At 40.5% G+C, this 14,467-nt stretch overlaps 1 protein-coding gene across 1 annotated transcript in view; it reads left to right on the top strand.

Annotated features, from left to right (window-relative positions):
• Positions 1-376: 376 nt before the first annotated feature.
• Positions 377-14,467, top strand: part of mAChR-B (muscarinic acetylcholine receptor) — a 31,035-nt gene continuing 16,944 nt past the window's right edge. The window contains exon 1 of the mRNA XM_036817295.3: positions 377-634. The gene's annotated coding sequence lies outside the window, so the exon portion shown is untranslated. The remainder of the gene's footprint in view (positions 635-14,467) is intronic.

The raw sequence follows: 14,467 nt of genomic DNA, 5'->3' as shown, positions 1-14,467 counted from the left end.
AGGTTTGAGAAATGGAATATTGATTCAAATGCCAGGAACACACAGGTGTGTTAAGGTGGTTGAGCTGGTTGGGGGGGGGTTCACGGCTGAGATGCAACAATTTGTCATTGAAATGCAAGCGCAGCGAAAAACTAACCGAAAAATAGTTAAACAGCTGCCGACGACGATGGTGCAGGAAGAAAAAATAAGGACGAAGGACGAAGGATGGGCCGAAGTTAAGGCCGAAGCGCCAGGACACGAGGCTCGAAGCGAATACCGTAAGCGGGATTCGCACGACCAACAGTTGCTCCGCCTTGGCCGTGTGTGTCTGTGGGCTTCCTGGCCATGTTGCTCCTGCTTTTGGCCCCCAATAATAGACACCGTCAGCCGCCGCAGTGTCACAGTCCACGCTCGTCCTTTGGGCTGCCAAGTCGCGTTTTCAGTCGCTCGCTGGCCGCTTCAAAAACGGTGACAAAACGCGGTTGCCGAGTGAAGAACTGCCAGGCAGATAAACAACAAAAAAACCAGAAAACAAACTAATCAAATCATTTAAAAATAACAAAAATACAACCCATTTAAGTTCAAAGTTCATTCTAAATGTTCATGGTCAACTGTTGCAGCTAGCTGGTGGGAAAGTGGAGGAAATCCAGTGCATGTAAGTCGATTGCAATTGAGATTTATTGTCTACACTCGGCTGACAGCAGCCAGAAGACAGCACACCACACACCACACACCTGACGAGATTGCGCCATCAATCTTGGCTTTCAATTAGATCAATCATACGCCTCGTGCGCCCTGCGGCCAGGTGAAGTGCCTTATCGATTGGGAGTATGTGGAATATTGATTGGCGAAAATAAACACTCACCTGCCTACCCAGACAGTTGGTCCGCTACGCCGCGTGAAGGCAAATACACACAATGGGCTAAAAATAATTGCCAACCACCGACCGACCAGCTGACTGGCTCAGAGCCACGAGAAAAGAACCCCTTCCAATCGGGCTTAAAGCCCCGAGATTAGGGCCTGCAAACGAACTGGAAAATCATCCTGTCCTGGCGGAAACTGATTCCACCCACAGATCAAGGCCATCGGACGTAGGTGGTTCCAATGAAATTCGGTCGCCTGACTGGCCAATCATTATTTAATCCTAAGCACGGTGCAATTCTGGGAAATATTGGCCTACTTTCTGCAGTTCCTTCACCTTTTTACCAAGTCAATGGGCTTCCGGTTAAATTATTCAAACGGCAATCATTTCACAATTGCTGAGTAAATAGCAATAGGCTGTGGAGAATCAACTTTCTTAAGGCCATTATGCAATCAACGCAATTTTTGAAAATTTCTAAATTTGATTGCAACGTAATGAATCCATTTGATGACTTGGCCCTTTTGTTTGGTGGTATCAACTTTATCGTGAAAATGACATTAAAGACATATATTTAAACTGAAATTGTAGCCGAAGAATATAAAAAATAATATTTTATAAGTTTTTATAACTGAAGTTGTGAAAAGGAATGTAATAATAATAATACTTTTCTTTCAAAGACATCTCTTGCAAAAAAGGGGTATTGAAATGTTTTCAAAATACATGTTAAAGTTTTAATATTTTCATTAGCTGAATGCATATAAAGTCATTACTTATACCTAATAAAGTTTTTTGGCTTATCAAAACGAACTTTGTTTCGTTTTATTCCTTATACATTTTTTAATACATAAGGCCACTTTTTATATTTGGATCAGATCTCTTCAAATTAAATATTAATAATTCGCTTCGAATAAGTGGCCAAGAAACCCACATTTATTTGTTTGAAAGTGCGCTCATATCACTTTCTCAGTATTTTCCAACAAACTGCTTTTCGCAAACAGAATGGTTTCATAAAAAATTAAACCACTCGAGGGAAACCATCACTAAGTCACACAAGGAGCTTGAAAAAAATAGAGATATCCAATGAAAATATTCAGTATGTGGTGCGGAAAATGTTACCCCAAAGCCGAACTGAAAACTTTTCACCAACTATCCGAGGAGCAGGAGCTGAAGGCGGAGGAGCCCCTCCCACCTGTGGTCCATGCTGCAGCAGCCAATAAGCCCGATACCCCCGACTTCCACTTCCGGTTTGGCCACTCGATGTCCAGCTGCGTCCACGCTTAAGCCAAGTCAGCTTGGCCCGGCTGTGTGGCGGACATGTGCCTGACACTCGTCAATGTCAGCTGGATGTGGATGTGGATGTGGGATGTGGGATGGCCTTATAGCCATATAGCCATATAGCCATATAACGCCCCCTTTTCCAGCTAAGCCCGATGAAATCAAAAGCGAAAATCAAGACGCAACTGAAACTGATTGCTGTGGATAGCTGGAATTTGCTTTAAAGGCATGCCAGGCGGGAAAATCAAGAGAGGAAAATCAATGTGCCCTCCGGCGGCATTTGAAGGCGGCATTTAATGGGCGGTGGGCGTGTCAGTCGCTGTAACCCCACCCCCACACACACACTTAAATTACAACTTCACACACTTGTAACGAATAATAAAAGCGCAGAAAAAAAGGAGAGTGCAAAAGAAAAAATCAAATAGCGACGAGGCCAAGTCCCCCTAACATTTCCTTTTAGCGGGCGGACCTCGTCATCGCCATCGTCATCATTTCGGGAGCAACATTCGCACACGGGGAGAAATTTGTATAAGTTTACAGAAATCAAAAATATATAATTTCATATTTATATTAAAATACAAAGCTTAAGATTTCTTGAAAATAAAGCCTGAAAATAGAGCCTGAAAAAGTTGGGTAAAAATTTCAAAGTATCTTAGGAAACCAAAGAAAACCCAAATATCTTATTTATCATTTGATCAGGTATGTTTCCAAATAGTTTTTAGAATTTTACTTATTTTTTACATCATACATCCTTACATCTTACATCCTACATCCTACAATCAAAAAATCATACAAGTTTTCAGAACTATCATAATAAATATGATTAAAATACAGCAGATAGTAACAATTTCGGAATACATTTTAGAATTTTACTTATTTTTGGCACCCGAACTTAAAAATAAATTATTAAATAGTCTTCTTTAAAGTACAATTTAAACAATCAAAAAACCATACAAGTTTTCAGAACTATCATAATAAATATGATTAAAATACAGCTGATAGTAACAGACAGTACAGAATAAATTATAATTTAGGGATAAGGATAATAGCTATCATTCTTGGAAACCAAGTCCTGTAATTGTTTTCTCTGCAGCACTACGATTAAGGAAATTTCTGCTGTGTGTTTTTTGTTTCCGCTCATATTTTTTGTGTGTTTCTGTATGCCGTTTCTGGGCAGCGCCTACATTTCTGTTTCTGCGTTAGCAACGGGCGGCGGCGCTTTACAGTCCCCAGCGGCCTGATTAAATTCCTATCCCCCGCCGGACCGCCAACCGACCCACCGACCGACCACTGAGCCCCATCAAAACACTCGCCCAGACAGGACACAAAACTCAGGACTCCGAGAGCCAGGATAAGGCGCTGCATGCGTTTAGTGAGACGCGCAAATGATGAAATAAATGAAACTAATCCAAGAGAAAGCCCAAATGGCAAAATATTTACATTGCCAACCGCACTGGCCAAGGCACAGTGGTTCGGGATGTACTCAAAAAGAAAAATGAACTATGTACACCACATATTTCTTGGGGAAGTGTAAAAAAATACTCGTTTCCCCAAAAAATAAAATTTTGTATCTAAAAAATTCGTTAGATCTCTTAAAAGACCTTTACTGCACTAAAAATTATTCAAACTGAACTTTAGAATCTTGTTAGTTAAAAGGATTTTTTTCTATTAAATAAATATTTTTTTGGTTATGATTATACTCATAATATTTCATGTTTGTAATAATGTTCTATTACGAATAAAGAGTCTAAGTTTTAGACCCTTTAATTAAGATATTATCATTATTAGTTAAGGCAACATTTTCCCTTTCCTTAACATAAAACCCCATTGAAATCATTAGACCCAGTGTGCAGAACTTTGGCTCAAGTCCTCTCTGGTCTTTCCCACTTTTTTATCCAGCCACCCGACGGTGTGATAAACATCTTTGCCAAGTAAGCAACAATTTTTATGCCCCAAATTGGGTTCCTTTCTCGATGGCCAGGAGCTGGCTGGCTGGCGGTGGTTATGGTTGTGGTGTCGACGTTGGTGGTGCTGGTGGATGCGGTGGTGGTGCTGCGATGTCGATGGCTGATTGGATGACGAGGCGGCTCAGCGCGTGCAGGCAAATATTTTTAATGATTTTCTGTTGGGCAGGCAAAGGCTTCATTTCGCTTCGGTTCGGTTTGGTTCGATCTAAGGGGCCTTCAGTTCTGTTATGTGTCTGAGTTTCGTTTTACGCCCCAGTTAGTGCAAAACTAATTATACTTAGAACGCTGAAAGACGGTGAAAGATGCCTTACTTGCGAAGGTCAATCATTTTTAGGTTCACCTTTTAGTATTAAAAATAATCTTGTGGCTTTGAGAAGAGGAAAAATGGGAGGTTCAATAGATTCACCAAAATAAATGCTACCTACTCATCTGCCGTAGTCCTAAAAAAAGAAGAATATACATTGACAAATGAAGTTTATAAATTATTTCAAATATATATATATATGAAAAATTATAATACAGTTATAGTTGGCACCACTTTGTTTTAAATTCCAATGAATTAATTATGAAATGCTATTTAAATTAGTCACCCCGCAATTGCAAATGTTTATTTGATGAGTGAGCTGGAATATACCGAAAATGTTTCAGCTAATCCCTAATTTACCATTCCTCTCGATTTCTAATGCCCATTTGATGAGTGAGCTGCCAACGAGGTTGAACATATTTAATACCTCTATGTGCGTGCTTTCACCTGTGAATTCTTATCACGTGCACTCACATGTGACTGAACTCCATTCTGCTATCTGTCAATGTTTGTTGCCCTGCTACTGTTTCAGTTGATGTTTCTGTTTCTGTTTCTGTTACTACTATTCTTTTTCTTCCTTTTTGGGTAGCTGCTAATGCAAAATTATGGGCTTCAGCTCAAACACGCTCTTTCGTTTCCGTTTCCGGCGGAGGTGTTGGTAATTCACATGAATGTGTTGCCGTTGGTCCTTGACTGAAACTGGGCGTAACCCGTTCTCAGGCCCCACATTTCAGCTCAGACTGAAAGTGGACAGATGGATGGATGGATTTTTTCGCGCACGCATAGTGTTGCTTTCGGATTCTTTCTCCGATGGGCATTGCAGATAAGGCCCGAACTGCCACGCCCCCTTTACACTAATGGAGTCTGCTTTACAACGAAGCTAATCAGAAAGCGGGTTTCTTGAAGGTTTCAAAGCCTTGAAGGTTAAAATAACCCTACAACTTCATTATCATGATTCCTTTTTATATAAAATCTACACGTAACAATATAATACAGTACCTATAATGAAAGTAAATTTGAATAATTGGAGGACTTTTATTTTATTATTCTAATTATAATATTAGATTATTGAAGTTATCAAAATATAAAGTTATTCTTCAAAACTTTTAGTACTCAAAAAGTAAAATTATATGAATTAAAGCTAAGCTAAGAATTTTTAATGGTAAAAAAATACATACAAATGTTGAAATTTTCATAATATCATAACATCCTGAATTTCAAATGGTCTTTATTTTCTCAGTCCAAGCCTTCTTTTAATATTAAGAAACCCCTCCTCCAGCCAAAAAGAAAACTAAACTAAATGAGTTGTAGTGTTCGGTGGTAAGTGGGAGAAACCTCATTCATTCATGCTCCGAAATAACCAACACTTGGCCAGCCAATTAGGCCAACTCAAGTGGTCAGTTCATGTGGACCCTGTGCCCGTTCTCATCCTTTTCTCCTTAACCCTCTTAAGCCGGAGCAACAGCTGCGGCCTACTGCCAGTGTATATACCCAGCCCACTTAAAAAACCCCTTTAGCAGGCAATTAAAAAACAGTTTTGCCCAGTACTCCCCGCTTTATATTCGCTGTTGCTTAGCAGTAAGTAGAGGGGGAAAGCATAACTTATTAATTAAGGAAATGCCAGGAGTTTCAATGCAAATGCAGTTATAATTAAATTTTTGAAGGCAAAATAATTAGGCTGGCAAATGAGATTCCCAGCTAATTGTTAATGAAAATCCAATAAAGTAAAGGAGTCAATGGAAAGGCAATGGAGACTGAGATTAACGATTCTGGACAATGCAGCCTTTTAATTTGCTTATTAAATCCGGCGACACACGCACCACATTTTACTGCCGACAATTTCAATTCACAAATTACAACCTCAAAAGCGCAATTACCAACACGCGTCCAGGACCAAACATTCTTATATATACATGTATATGCCAAGGGAACCCAATTGGGAGACAACAACGAAATCCAATTTGGGGTCTGGCCCAACCTCCGGGTCCATATATTCCAAGCTCCCAGCCGCAAAAACCCGAAGCATGCCTCAAAACCTGTTACAACGCCGCAACTCAAGCGCAGACGGAGTATCTGAAAGGCAGGAGCAGGAGGCTTCCACTTCGGGGGCAACCGCAAAACTGCCCATGACTAGTTCCAAGGTCCCAAGTCCCGTGTCCCAAGACCCGTGTCCCGTTTCCCATATCCTGAGACTGGCCGGCAGACAAGGGCAAGCCGATTATCTTTTCATGCAACATTTGTAAATCTAAAAAGTTAAATGACTCTAATCTAAATTCCACAACAACGACAACGACGACTTATGCCCCGAAAAATGTTTCGACGAGTCATGTATGGGTGTACTTATGTGTGGGCCCAGGACGAGCCCTCCAAATATTGCAGCCTAAGCGCAATATCCTTATGTGTGTGTGTGTTTTTGGGAGCTGCAAACATTAATCTGGTATCTTACGATGTTGTCCTTTTGGGCACCAAATTTAACAGAGTTCGTCGACTTTTGCAGTCAATTGGATGAACATTTACATAAAGGGATTCAAATCAATTTGCATTTGTTGCGACAGAAATTGTTCTGAGTTTATCAGAGGATTGAGACTTCATAACAATTTTAACATTTACAATTTGAAATAATATAAATTCTTTAAAAAAATTTAAGGAAATGTGAGAGAAAATTGAATTTAAAGTGTTTAAAAGTATGCAACAGTATTTTTTGAATCTAAAATACTGATAGATTCGTTTCAAATCATATTTTCTTTTTTGCTGCATACTTTTAGGCATTTTTCTAATAAGAATTGTCATTAAGAGTATTTCCGAATCGTTTCGAACCCTCCCAGACTTTCCACTTGTTTAGCATTTTGCGTGTTTTCCGTTTTTAAAAGCATTTTCCCATTGTGGTTGCTGCTCCTGTTACCCATACATATACAAAGCCGAGTTTATCTCAAGAATGTAGATTGCCTGTAAAATATTTAATTACACTCTGCGGCACGACCACACACAACCAGCACGTATACGCCATGTGCGACACTAAATGAGAGTGTGTGTGTGAGAGAGTAGCCCTTTTGGCAGCATGGCTCTGTAGGTGTGTGTGGGTGTGCAATGGAGTGTGTGTGTGGGTGGGTGGGAACATGGCAATTGCCAAGTGCTGACGTTGAGTGCGCTACACACGAGTGACACTTGTATACATCTCTGCAAGTGTTGATGTGCCTATGCCATGGCTTATATGTTATATATACAGTATATGAGTGTGTGTGTGTGGCTGTCTGTGGCCTTTGCTCAGTTTACTTTGTTATTTATTTGCCCCACAGATGGCGCCATGCCTGTCAAATAGTTGAGCTCTTCCTGAATTTTTAATCAACTTCTTTGCCACTTTTTGCATATGAAATGGGAGCCATCCAGGTGTGGGGGAAAGCCCCCTCGTCTTTTTCTAGCTTTTCCTTGTTATTTTCTTGTAGGCCATTTCCCTTTAGGCCTAGTCATTCATTAGTGCCTGGGCCACGTAAAGTGGCAAAATGCTAATTATGTTTATTGAGCAACGCGCCAAGGCAAATAATTCTAAAGGGGCTTACCGAAAACCAGAAAAAATTATACAAATATTTACACAGGAAAAAAAACCAAGGCAATGCTTTAACAATAAATGATTTAATATGAAAATCAAAAAGATTAAAAAAAGAATTGTGTTATGAATATACATTTGTTATTTATATTATATTTAATTATATTTTGATATTTAAGAGCTTTAAAAAATATTTTTTGATAGAAATTTTTGAGGAATGGATTTTTTTCCTGCGCAGATATTTGTATATGTATTTGTTTCGTATACGTTTATGTTTGTCTTTGTGTTTAGTTCCTCGAAATTCCCTTCACAAAGGACCCACACACCTTGGGGAGACAGGACAACAACAAAACCAAATCGGCTTTGACCTTTAATGAGCAGGCGAATGCGGACGCGTGTCGCTGGCCGCATAAAAGTTTTGCATTTGATTTGCGCCAAGGTCGTTTTATAAATAAGCTACCGCACCGACCGCAGTCCTCGAACCCTAAGCCACCCATCTCCCATCACCACCCACCAACAGACATCCTGTCGATCAGAGCATGTCAGTTTAGCTCAAAGCGGTTCGGTTCGACTCGGGTCGGTTTGGTTTGTTGGCCAGTTGGTGGCCGGCCATTTCGCCCTAACCTTGAGCACTCCCAGCACCAGCACCTGCACTGCCCCATACCCAATCAGCGCTTCCATTTCCATCCCACATCCCAACCACGTCCACCTCAAACCGCAGATATCCTTGGGTGTGCCCAGTGGCGTGCCTTGAGGTGCTAAATGTAAGCCCAAACAGCTGGAGCTGGTCACACTAAAAAAAATTGTTATATAAATATCATTTTAAAGATTGGCTTAATAAACAACCTTTTTTGTTAGAGGGAAGTATAATATATCATATCATTATATCATAATAATAATATCATAAAATACCATTTGAGTGTTATTTATTTTTTCCAGTACTTTTATTTTATATTTTAAATTTATTAAAATTCAGAAATTTGACATAATTTGCTCAATTTACTAAATCTCTAGTTATATAGTATGTATACCATACAAATATTTAATAAAAAATACATTATATTTTTACCAAAATCTTGAAAGCATTTGATTTTTTTAATGAATATCTTTACCTATAAAGCTCGAAAAAATCCCTACTTTAACTTTTATATAAATAAAATAAATACCTAAAAAGCCATATTCTCTTTACCGAGATCTTGAAAGTACTCGTACTTTAAAAGGTCTTCAATTTAATCACTTAAATGTGTAATTATTCGGAGAGTCTAATAACACTTAAATATTAATCACAATTGTAAAAGACCGTCGCCCAGTGCATCCCCACCAAATCCTGAGAAAGCCCATAATTAAAAGCGACATTTGTTTTTGGCTTTTGCGGCATTAGAAAGCCGCTGCGATTACCAAACTTAAATGGGTCGCACTGTATAAATACGCACCCATAAAAAAGGCAACCTGGGCCGCATTCGATGTGTCTAATTAATGATTAGCCGCGGCTTAATTAGAATGCCAGCGATTGCGGCCGACAACTGAGCGATGCTGGCTGCCTGGGCACCAACGCAATCTGATGAGTTGGCAAGTCGAGCTTGAAATTGCCTGTGGCTGCCTGAGATGAGGGCGGGATTAATTTAACAAGTACAGGCAATTTCACTTCGCAAATTGCATTTTATTTCCAGAGCGCTGCCACGTGGCGGATGAGTTATATGGCCGGCTAATTGCAGGCCTCACTCAAGCAGCCAGTGAGTGACGCGCCGTGTAATTAAAGCCTTTGCTCAGGTGTTTCCAGGTGCTTTTGGCTGCAACTGGCCAGCCACTCGAACATTTGGCCCAGTTGAGGGCCTTTGTTATCTGGCTCTCACTATCTCACGGGCTGCACCTGCTCGCAATGACCTCAGCCAAATACTAACTGCCCTTTCAAAGGGTATATTTAGATTTCCCGACAAAGAAAGTCCCATTAAGTCGGAAAAGCCAGAGGGCTTTAATATGGAAGTCATGAATCAAAAATAGATGATTCAGTATATTTACTCGGATTTTAGCACAAAGAGAAACGTATTAAATTGATTAAATATATAAATATGAGTTGACAAATATGAAGGCATTTATGTAATTAGATACTTTATTATAAAGTATTTCGAGGCTGGATGTTGGCATTCCATAGAAGAACCCTTTTAAAGTGAAATATAACTTTATTATAAACGGTTTAATATCTTTATACAATACTTACAGATAAAAATCTATATTTTTTACAATAGTGTTGGGATTAATTTTAAAATATCTAGGACATGACCTATGAAAACAAGTCTTTAATCGAATAGATCAGGGTATCCAGCCCCGTGCTTTTATTACATTTGATATTCTAGTTCTTCGTTCGCGTGCTGCAAACAATTTTCATGTTGGCCAGACAAACAAAAAAGGCTGGAATTGATTATGGACTCTTCATAATTTATGCTTATTAAAGCCCTTTATGCCAATCAACGCCACGCCCCTTCCCATTCAGCTGATGTTGTTTCCGATTGAAAATTTTAATTAAGTTTTATGTGTGATTCGTTTTCCTCTTCGGCGGCCAAAGTTAATGGAAACGAATTCGAAACGATAACAAATCGTAAAATGTTTGTGCGATGAAAAAGGAAATCTGTCCGGCAAAAGGCAAATGACCTGAGTGTGAAAATGCGGCCAAAGCTGCGGCTCGGCTTTCGGTGTATCATCCTGCTAATTAAGTGGCAGAGCAACTGGCGGTGTCCTTCAACCGCAACGTCAACAGCTTACCAATAATTTATTAATTCAATACTCCATTCGAGCACCGCACTCGATGTGCGGCGTCTGTGTTTGGCAGGCTATGCCCAAATGGCTGTAAATCGAGAAATTGAAATGCAATTAAATGCACATTCGGATGCGGTCATACGCACTGTTGCCCCGGAGAGGAAATCCGAGTAGATGTAACATTTAAATGGAAATGAAACCAAGTGCCTGGATACTTGGATGCTTCGATGCCTGGATGCCTGGATGCCTGTATGCCGGCCTGGCAAAGGCATTAAGTCACTCGTGCATGATCTCATTCAGCCAGTGGAGCATCCATTTACCCAGCCAGATTCCCATTGACATCTGTCCGAGTGTGGCTAAGTAAATGGCTTAAGGCCTTCGGGCTGGATGCAAAACTACTACAACACCATGGCTAAAACCGAAAGTGTTGCCTGGCCCGTGCGGAACGTGTCAATGAGTTTTTAAGCCCGCCCGTCGTCTCGGTCTTAGCCCTTTTGTTATTACTACTTTGGCAACAACTCGACTCGACATGTTGCAGGCTCATCAGCATCGCTGGCAAACAGACAGGCAAACAGACAAAGGATGCCAGCCAGGATAAAGGACGAGAGCCGTGTGGCTCGCAAGGAAAACACTGGCATTCAAACAACCAAACGGCAAAACGGCAAAACAGCAAAACAGAGCACCGAGCACACAGAACGGATTATTTGTTTTCGGCAGCTTTTGTTTGCCTGCTGTAACAGCTCACAGATGAGGTAAAAATAATAGAGGGAATATGAGATTTTAGAAACACCGAAAAAATGAACACATTTCGCAGAAGAGAATTTCTAAACATCATATATTTTGTAGCAAAGTTTTAGACACCCTTAAAAAATATTTGAAATTTTCTAGAGATTTATAAAGCTCCTACATCTGTAGGAATAGTGGCCATTGAAATTGAAACCCAATTCTAAACATCATATATTTTGTAGCATAGTTTTAGACACCCCTAAAAAATTATTTGAAATTTCTAGAGATATATAAAGCTCCCATATGGGTAGGAATAGTGGCTATTGAAATAACCAACCAACTTCTAAACATAAAATATTTCGTGGCACAGTTTTAGGCACTCTTAAAAAAGATTTGATATATCTGTAGTAACAGGGGCCATTGAAATAAGTCAACATTATAGCAAATAGCTTTACTATTAAACCAAACAGAAAATATATATTTTTCCATAAAAAAATTCGTTAACTCAAGAAACATTTTATGTTCCCTCAAAAAAACCCGAGGATACTGCTATTATTTCGACACCATCTGTACTTCTGCATGTATCCTTCTTTGGTATATCTCACAGCTCAGGTTGTGGCCCATCCTGGGACTGACTGCCTTGCTGTGCATACATTCAATGGGCTCCTTTGTCCGTGGCTTTAAGAGCCAGAATGGCCAGCAAGAAGTCAAGCGATATTAACTCATTTCATGCGCACAGGCTGGCTGTAATAAATATCAGACGGCCTAGTTCGCAGGGCAATAAATCCTCCAACTGGCCATGTAAATTAACCGCCATCGAAAACTTATGAAATGTGCGGCATTCGGCATAAGCCATCGCCATTCGCCATCGCCATTACCATCATCATCGTAATCATCATCATTATCGTCATCATGGCTTGGCAAATGTCAGGCTGAAATTAGTTGGCTTGTGTTGTTCGCCTCATCAAAAAAGGATGGATCCGATGATGATGATGATGAGGCGTTGGAGTGGCCACCAGGCCACCAAAAACATATCCAATATGAGCATGTTGACCGGCCCAAAAAGAGCAGCACCAGCAGGCGTTAAGCCAACAGTGGAACTGCTGGAACTGGAACCTGCAACAAAAACACAACCCGGGCAAACAAAAAAAAAGTGTCCAACACTTTGGTGAGCGTGCGTGTGTGTTGGCCTGACCCCTGACCCCCAACTAAGGGGACTACGGGGACCGGAGGTCGAGTGATAATCACAGTCAGGGTCGGTAGCTGCGCACATGTTGACGCCATTTCTGTGTCACCCTGACAATGTTATTAAAAATCCATTCAAAGTCCCCACACGTCAGTGCAGGAGATGGCAAAAAAAAAAGGGGAAAATCTTGTGGAACCCAGCTCTATTGAAATGATTTGCCTTTTGGTTTTGCCCCGGTCCAGCTAATAATTAGGGTCTGCGAAAAAATATCAATCATTTTCCATCTATTCAAGGCTTTTTTTTGAAAAACCATTAGGAGGATGACAGAAAAATGCTGGTTTTAATAACTGAGATATATTCATCAAATTTTTAAGAGATATTAAAATGGAATTTTTGTATTGCCACTATTTTGGGAATTTAATATGCCTATAAAACGAGAAATTTAAAAAGTTAAATAGTAAGGAACGACTAGAACAAACTTTTAGTTATGCAAATACTTTCCAACTAACCTTCTCTAACCAATCCCATCCAATTAATCAAATTTGTTAATTAGACAAAACTTAGCCTGCCAGAATGCTCGCCAAGCCCATTTACAAATAATAATCCCATACCCAAAAGTCGAACTTCAGTCGGTTTACTTTGCAGCTCATCAAATAAGCCAGCCGGCAGATTACGACTACGATTATATAGAATGTTGATGGTGATGGGAAATGTGTTCTGTTCATTTCGATAATGGGCAATAATTAGACAGGCATTAGCATAATATCGATTCTGGAGCCGATGATGAAGTGACTTTGGTGGTTCTGGCGGCAAGAGGAAATGAAAACATTGCCAGATGGCTTTTAATTTCCTGCCGGCAGAATGCGGCCAATAAAACCAAAACTAAAGCCAACTTATTTTGTGTCAATAGGCGGCCAGAAGGCCCGGCCCGAAAATAAAGAAAGCGAAAAAAATAAATAAACTAGAAGCCCCAAAGGGTGTTGAAATAAACGCAAGACAGAAATCCTTTTGGTGAACAGGATTTGCTGCGGCCGGGAGGCGATGAACTGATTAAATTGTTGACGGAACCGTTCCCGGGGATTCCCCGCAGGAAACTAATTCCGCCGGCCAACTGAGCAAGTTGCCCCTGTAGCTGCCATTGAACTTTATCGATAAGCATCGGGGCGCAAGGAGAACACGAAAGAAAAGCGGGCAAGTCGAGGGAAAAGTCGAGCAACTGCTGGGGGGGGGAGATCCTTGGCTGGGCTAAAGGGAAATACATTTTTATGGACAATTTGGTTTTTATGTCAATTTACTGCTGTTTCCCCACTGAAAACACAAGGAAATTCATGGAGTTACCAGACCAACCAGACCAGAGACCCAATATCACTTCGAACACCTCCCCCGGAGCCCCGATTATATGCGTTTTGGTCCCCAGGACAAGTCGTGCGCACATTAAAATGGGCGTTGAGGGTCGCATCCCGTTTGCTGTTCCTCTGATTGGATGTATTTGCTGCGTTTGACTTCATCTTTGGTCCGGGTGTTATTATGGCCGCCACTGCGACACGATGTGATAATTGCCAGCAGCAGTACCACCCAATACCTCCGGTCTTAGAAAAATCCTCGGGCGGGTGGAACGACATCTGCCTTTAAGATTTCACCGAGGTTTAACTTTCGCGCCAGCAGCAGCTGACGACTCTGCTCGGGATTAGCCATTGAGCTGCTCATAAACCAGCGACTAAACTGCGAAAAGCCCTTGTCTAGATACAACTTAAATTGAAAATGTTTATTGAGGCATTTGTAGCAGAAGTTGTGATAGAGAGGGGTTACTAAAAGTTGCCAACAGCTAGGTTGACATAAACTGCTGAGCAACCATAAACGAAAACAATCA

The sequence above is a fragment of the Drosophila suzukii genome, chromosome 3, assembly GCF_043229965.1.
Source record: "Drosophila suzukii chromosome 3, CBGP_Dsuzu_IsoJpt1.0, whole genome shotgun sequence".
Taxonomy (NCBI): domain Eukaryota; kingdom Metazoa; phylum Arthropoda; class Insecta; order Diptera; family Drosophilidae; genus Drosophila; species Drosophila suzukii.
The sequence above is the reverse complement of the archived record's forward strand: the minus strand, read 5'-3'. Positions and strand labels throughout refer to the sequence as shown.